Source organism: Scomber scombrus, chromosome 2 (assembly GCF_963691925.1).
Source record: "Scomber scombrus chromosome 2, fScoSco1.1, whole genome shotgun sequence".
NCBI lineage: Eukaryota > Metazoa > Chordata > Actinopteri > Scombriformes > Scombridae > Scomber > Scomber scombrus.
The window spans coordinates 27,712,982-27,720,502 of NC_084971.1; positions in this window are offsets into that span (position 1 = coordinate 27,712,982).

The following is a 7,521-nucleotide window of genomic DNA, read 5'->3' on the forward strand; positions in this document are numbered from 1 at the left end:
CATGTCAGGGAAATGGGCTGCATTGCATTTGACAAGGTTGAGTGGTGACATTTCTCATTTAATTAAAGTTTATTAATAGCACCCTTCACAGACACCTGTCCCAAAGTGCTCCATGGTTAAATGAATAAAACAAACAAGCAGATAGAATAAGAAGGGTAAAAAAGACACAAAACACAACTTCTATAAGTTCTATGACATTCATAACATACTGCTTCCAGATTGTTGTTAGAACAATATTTAAGAATGAACACAGAAAACAGATTGAGGGTAACGGTGAAAAATCTCTACTTGGTATGACTAAACTGGACGACATTTTGTAGGTGACTTTGTGGTTGGGAGTTTTAAGAACATGCAGGTCTTTAATGCCCCACTTATTCAAGACCTCAAGTGTTTCCAAGGATATACATTGAAAATACTGGCCCTGTAACTCATTTAAAGGTATTTTTCTTAACAGTTCTTCTGGGTTCTCATATATGCAGCAAGTCCTATCCTTTAAAAGCATTTAATTAACCCAACAGCAAGAGATGAACTGTGGTTTTTTAAAATTATATTTCAAGAACATGCAGGTTTTTGGTGCCCTTTGAGGACCACCGACATTTTCATTGATTAAAGAGAGGAAATTGACAATAAACAAGCCGTATAATAGGCTCAGATTTAATCCAATATCCACACAATAGCGTAAATCCTTGACCCGCCCCCATCCACTGGTTTCATTTTCTTGTTTGAGGGAGTTTTAAAAGCACCACCTCACCAACAAAACAGCCTTCAAAAATGAAACCTATCCCAACTATCTCACGTATTAACCAGCCAATTTATGTCACAGGCTTGGGTTGGCAGACTGCTCATGTATGATTTTCAGGAATTCCTTTTTACTTTCGCTTCACTTGAAATGAAAAAACAGTCAAACAGTTTGTGCACCATATTTCTTTTCACACTGAATCACTCTTGTGTTGTTCCTCCGACATCTTCATTAGGCCTGTCACAATAATTACACTACCGTTCAAAAGTTTGGGGTCACCCAAACAATTTTGTGTTTTCCATGAAAAGTCACACTTATTCACCACCATACGTTGTGAAATGAATAGAAAATAGAGTCAAGACATTGACAAGGTTAGAAATAATGATTTGTATCTGAAATAAGATTTTTTTTAAATCAAACTTTGCTTTCGTCAAAGAATCCTCCATTTGCAGCAATTACAGCATTGCAGACCTTTGGCATTCTAGCTGTTAATTTGTTGAGGTAATCTGGAGAAATTGCACCCCACGCTTCCAGAAGCAGCTCCCACAAGTTGGATTGGTTGGATGGGCACTTCTTGCGTACCATACGGTCAAGCTGCTCCCACAACAGCTCAATGGGGTTCAGATCTGGTGACTGCGCTGGTCACTCCATTACCGATAGAATACCAGCTGCCTGCTTCTGCTCTAAATAGTTCTTGCACAATTTGGAGGTGTGTTTAGGGTCATTGTCCTGTTGTAGGATGAAATTGGCTCCAATCAAGCGCTGTCCACTGGGTATGGCATGGCGTTGCAAAATGGAGTGATAGCCTTCCTTATTCAGAATCCCTTTTACCCTGTACAAATCTCCCACCTTACCAGCACCAAAGCAACCCCAGACCATCACATTACCTCCACCATGCTTAACAGATGGCGTCAGGCATTCTTCCAGCATCTTTTCATTTGTTCTGCGTCTCACAAACGTTATTCTTTGTGATCCAAACACCTCAAACTTGGATTCATCCGTCCACAACACTTTTTTCCAGTCTTCCTCTGTCCAATGTCTGTGTTCTTTTGCCCATCTTAATCTTTTTCTTTTATTGGCCAGTCTCAGATATGGCTTTTTCTTTGCCACTCTGCCCTGAAGCCCAGAATCCCGCAGCCGCCTCTTCACTGTAGATGTTGACACTGGTGTTTTGCGGGTACTATTTAATGAAGATGCCAGTTGGGGACCTGTGAGGCGTCTGTTTCTCAAACTAGAGACTCTAATGTACTTATCTTCTTGCTCAGTTGTGCAACGCGGCCTCCCACTTCTTTTTCTACTCTGGTTAGAGCCTGTTTGTGCTGTCCTCTGAAGGGAGTAGTACACACCGTTGTAGGAAATCTTCAATTTCTTAGCAATTTCTCGCATGGAATAGCCTTCATTTCTAAGAACAAGAATAGACTGTCGAGTTTCAGATGAAAGTTCTCTTTTTCTGGCCATTTTGAGCGTTTAATTGACCCCACAAATGTGATGCTCCAGAAACTCAATCTGCTCAAAGGAAGGTCAGTTTTGTAGCTTCTGTAACCAGCTAAACAGTTTTCAGATGTGTGAACATGATTGCACAAGGGTTTTCTAATCATCAATTAGCCTTCTGAGCCAATGAGCAAACACATTGTACCATTAGAACACTGGAGTGATAGTTGCTGGAAATGGGCCTCTATACACCTATGTAGATATTGCACCAAAAACCAGACATTTGCAGCTAGAATAGTCATTTACCACATTAGCAATGTATAGAGTGTATTTCTTTAAAGTTAAGACTAGTTTAAAGTTATCTTCATTGAAAAGTACAGTGCTTTTCCTTCAAAAATAAGGACATTTCAATGTGACCCCAAACTTTTGAACGGTAGTGTATGTTATTGACTTATATAATAACATAATGATCAACATCATCATGTATTTATATCGACTTATTATATCATACATGGACAGAGAGGAGATTGACAATAAGCAAGCAGTGCAATAGGCTCAGATTTAATCCAGTGTCCATACAAGAGCGAAACTCCCGTCCACTGGTTTCTTTTTCTTGTTTGAGGGCATTTTAAAAGCACCACCTCACCAATGAAACAGCCTTTGTAATTTCACCTATCCCAACTATCTCACATATTAACCAGCTATGTTTCTGTCACAGGCTTGTTTTGGCAGACTGCTCATGTATGATTTACAGGAATTCTTGTTCACATTCGCTTCACTTGAAACAACAGAAAAGTCAAGGTTGGGCATTGTCTTTTTTGTCACACTAAATCACTCTTGTGTTGATCCTCTGACATCTTCTCTGATACACTGTTCATTAGGCCTGTCACAATAATTACATTATCGACTTAACATACAACAACATAATTATCAACATCATTTCTATATATTGACTTAACGTATGATACATGGACAGAGAGTATATTGACAATAAGCAAGCAGTGTAATAGGCTCATATTTATTCCATTATCCAGGCAATATCATAATCTCCTTGACCCCCCCCCCCCCCCCCCCTCCACTGGTTTCACCTCATGTGTGACTTTCAAGTATTCCCTTTCGCTTTCGCTTCACTTAAATGACAGAACAGTCCAACTGGTTGTGCACCATATTTCTTATGTCACACTAAATCACTGTTGATCCTCTGACATTTAATCTGATACAATATGCAAGACTGTTTGTCCACCTGAGTGATTGTGCAATGTAGATCATATTTATATTTTCCTCTAATCCACCTGTAGGTTTTATTGCCTCCTGATACAAGAAAAAAAAAGAGAAAACAATTTTTAGTAGTTGCACACACTTGAAGCACATGTTTGTTTCCATGACTATCATCTCTGAGATATTATTGAAAACTCTCAATCTTAAGTAAAAAGTAAACTTTACCCATTCACCTTTTTAAAGGCTGTTAATAGCATAGTTATTACTGTTGCACTGCCCCTACTAACTGGGCGGAAGTAGACACCATCCAATAGAGTAGAACAAGCGACATCAGCCCTGAGGTACAAAGATATCGTGGTGCAAGTCCAGCAGGGAAGACGAGGTTTTGGACTGATGGCACATAAACCAACTTTGCGAAAGGCCATAAATTCAGAGCACGATGATCGAAAAGGTGCGGAGACAGGAGGAGGTCCCAAGAAGTGCAAAGGCTATCTCTCTTACTAAGCAGAGGCAATGGATGCAGTGGGAAGGTTTGGAGAGAAGAAAGATCAGCTGGAGGTTGCTATGGGAAATGGAAGCAAACAGGATCCGGTTTATCATCAGAGCAACATACAACATGCTTCCACTATTAAATAATCTCCATCAGTGGTACGGTGAAGCTCCAAACCTGTGCCCTCTGCCCAAAAACTCACGACAATCACGACAGACTGCAAAACCAGCCTTGTGCAAGGAAGATACACCAGGCGGCACTTAGACATGGCCCGCGACTGGAGAATGCTAGTGGACATCTCATTCTTTCTGTCACTACCCAAAGCTCGTGACCGTGGGTGAGGGTTGGAATGAAGACTGACTGAAAAATTGAGAGCTTTGCCTTCAGGCTCAGTTCTTTCTTCATCAGAATGGTCCAGTGCAACACCCACATCACTGCTGATGCTGCACTGATCCGCCTGTCCATCTCATGCTCCATCTTACTCTCACTCGTGAATAAGACCCTGAGATACTTAACTCCTTTGCTTGGGTCAGCAACTCCCTCCCAACCCTGAGGGGGCAAACCACTTTTTTCCAGCAGAGCACTGGCCTCACACTAGGAGCTGGACACTCTCCTCCCCCTGGCTGAATCTTGAGATTCTGTCCATGAATATCAGAAACAGAATCGTGGTGGAGCCCAACACTAACTGAGAACAGGTCCAATTTACTGCTGAGAATGCGAACACAGCTCTCACAGTCGTTGTATAGGGACTGCCCAATACTACTGCAACACTGCCCACAAGGCCCCCTGATGGACATGGTGGTAAGCCTTCTCTAAGTCCACAAAGCACATGTAAACTCCTATGACCCGCAAGGTTGAGTAGTGGGATCCCCTGATAGTTGGACACCCTCTGCTCCCCTTTTTAAAAAAAAATGGGGACCACCATCCTGCCAGTCCACGATCACTATCCCTGACCTCCATGCAAAATTGAAGAGGCACGTCAGCAATGACAACCCAACAATGTCCAGAGCCTTCAGCATCTCAGGGTGAATCTTATCCACACCTGTCACCTTGCCACTGAAGCGCTGTCTGACTAACTCAGAGACCTCTGCCTGGGATATGGGTGAAGATTTCCCAAATCATCCAGCTCCTCCATAAAGAACATGTTGGTCAGATTTAGGAGTTCCTCAAAGTGTTCTTCCACGGTCTTACAATATTCCCTGTTGAGGTCAGCAGTTCTCCACCTCTGCTGAGAACAGCCTGGGCTAAGCTCTGCTTCCCTTTCCTGAGTCACCTGATGGTTTGCCAGAACTTCCTTGAGTCTGACCAAAAGTCCCTGGCCTCCCAAAACTCCTTCCACACCTGGGTTTTTGGTTTAGTGACTGCCCAAGCCACTGCCTTTTTGGCCTGCTGGTAACCATCTGTTGCTTCAGGAGACCCCTGAGCCAGTCAGACCCCGTAGGCCTCCTTCTTCAGCTTGACGGCCTCTCTCGGATTCCATGTCCTCAACGTCCCTAATGATGCAAGAAAAATTCCTCTGGAGGTGAGATTTGAAAATCGCGTGGATGATTGCCTCCCCTAGACTTTCCCAGTTCACCATCACTACTCTCTTAGGTTTCCCAGGTCTGCCCAGCAGCTTGTCCCGCCACCTGATCCACCAGGTGGTGATCAGTTGACAGCTCTGCTCCTCTCCTCGCCTGAGTGTCCAAGACATACGGCCGCAGGTCTGATGACACGACTACAAAGACGATCATCGACCTTTGACCTAAGGTGTTCTGGTACCCAGTACACTTATGAACATCCTTATGCTCAAACATGGTGTTTGTTATTGACAATTCATGGCTAGCACAGATGTCCAATAACAATACACTACTCAGGTTCAGATCGGGCAGGCCATTACTCCCAATCACCTGACTCCAGGTATCCCCATCATTGCCCTCGTGGGTGATGAAGTCCCTCAGCAGAACTATGGACTCACTGGGCCGCACCGCAGAGAGTCCAAGAAGGCCGGGTACTCTGAGCTGCTGTTCGGTGCATGTGCACAGAAAATAATCAGTCTTCCTCCCAGCAACACAAAGTTTCAAGGAAGCAACCCTCTCGTTCTGCAGGGAGAACTCCAACACTGCCCCAGTCCCCCTCTTCCAGGCAAGGTTCTAATCTCCCTTACTTGTGGCTTCATTGGGATTGCTTGCGTTTGTTTGTTTATTAGTTTATTATTATTAGTCTGGTCCCTCACTTGGGACCAATTTGCCATGGGAGACCCTACCAGCAGTTGGTTGGTGGGATTTCCAGATCTAGACTGAATTAAACTTGTAATAACTGATTTTATGGCCCCAAGCAGAGAGAAGAAACAAGATGTAAACATATTATTATTATTAAAAAGAACATACATTATGCAAAATCTTATCTTTCAAAACAGGCAAAATCATAACATCCTCAGTGCAAATATATACATGTAATGAATGAAACCCCACCCCCAGCAATGTTGCTCAACAACCATGTTAAAACAGACTAGCAGCTGTAAACCTTCAGTGAAAACAAACCAGGCTCGCACTGAGGTGGCATGCACCCTGTGTGCTTTGTATTTATCTGTAATAAATACCACGTCTTTTTCAACTGGCTGTAGGTATTCACATTACAATTACAATGATGTATTTTTAATCGATAGCATATTTTATTGTTGGTGCAGTTTGACTGATGTTGTTTATATTCTGTATTATTTCCTCTTTTAATACCACACATGGATACTAGATCAGCTGCGCTCATTAAACAAAGAGTAATTGGCATGGCTCTGATCCAAAACGCCCTTTTCCATAACTGGTTGCCAGCAAATCTGGTGGCATATGATCTGATGTATAACATAATATTAACAACCATACATTACTGTATGGGAATTAACTAATCATATTAACTCGTACCAACTTGTTCATTAATTAATGGTGAGCAACTTGAATTCATGTCACACCCTGCTTTGTTTCATGCGTTAAGTCATTGTTGCCTGCAATACTGTAGGATGTGTTTTTTAACCCTCATTATGAAGCTTCTGCAGTGTTGATTAATGGAGTTTTAAAGAAACAATTTACATGGTTTGTAAGCCTTTATTAGCACAAGAAAGTCACACAAAAATGTACTGATTTTGTGGCCCCAAGAAGACAGAGGATACAAGATGTAAACACATTGTCAGTGCCAAAAAGAATTAATTAAATAGGACTTGGTGTTACAATCCCTGAATATTCAGCAGTATACATCCCAGCGTAGAGTTGATCTTGGATATGACCACCAGATGGAGCCACAATTCAGTGGCATATTTTGGAAAATCTAATCTTTCAAAACGGGCAAAATCACAAACTCCTTGGTGCCATTTTGACAGCTACTGTATATGACAAACGAAAAGTCTTATTTAAATGTGACACCAACACCAAAGTTGAAACTGGTAATACAAAGGAATACTATCCATCCCAAACTTATATGGTTTCATACATTCAATTTAAAAAACATACAATGCTGATTATCCATTTATTAATCAAACATTTTTACCTCTAATGTATAAAAGGAGACTGAATAGAGTGACAGTCATTTTACTTATCTGTGTATTATAGTACCACACACCTGTCTAATTTATTGAATTTAAATAAAGGAAATATCTGATATCACACTTGATTAA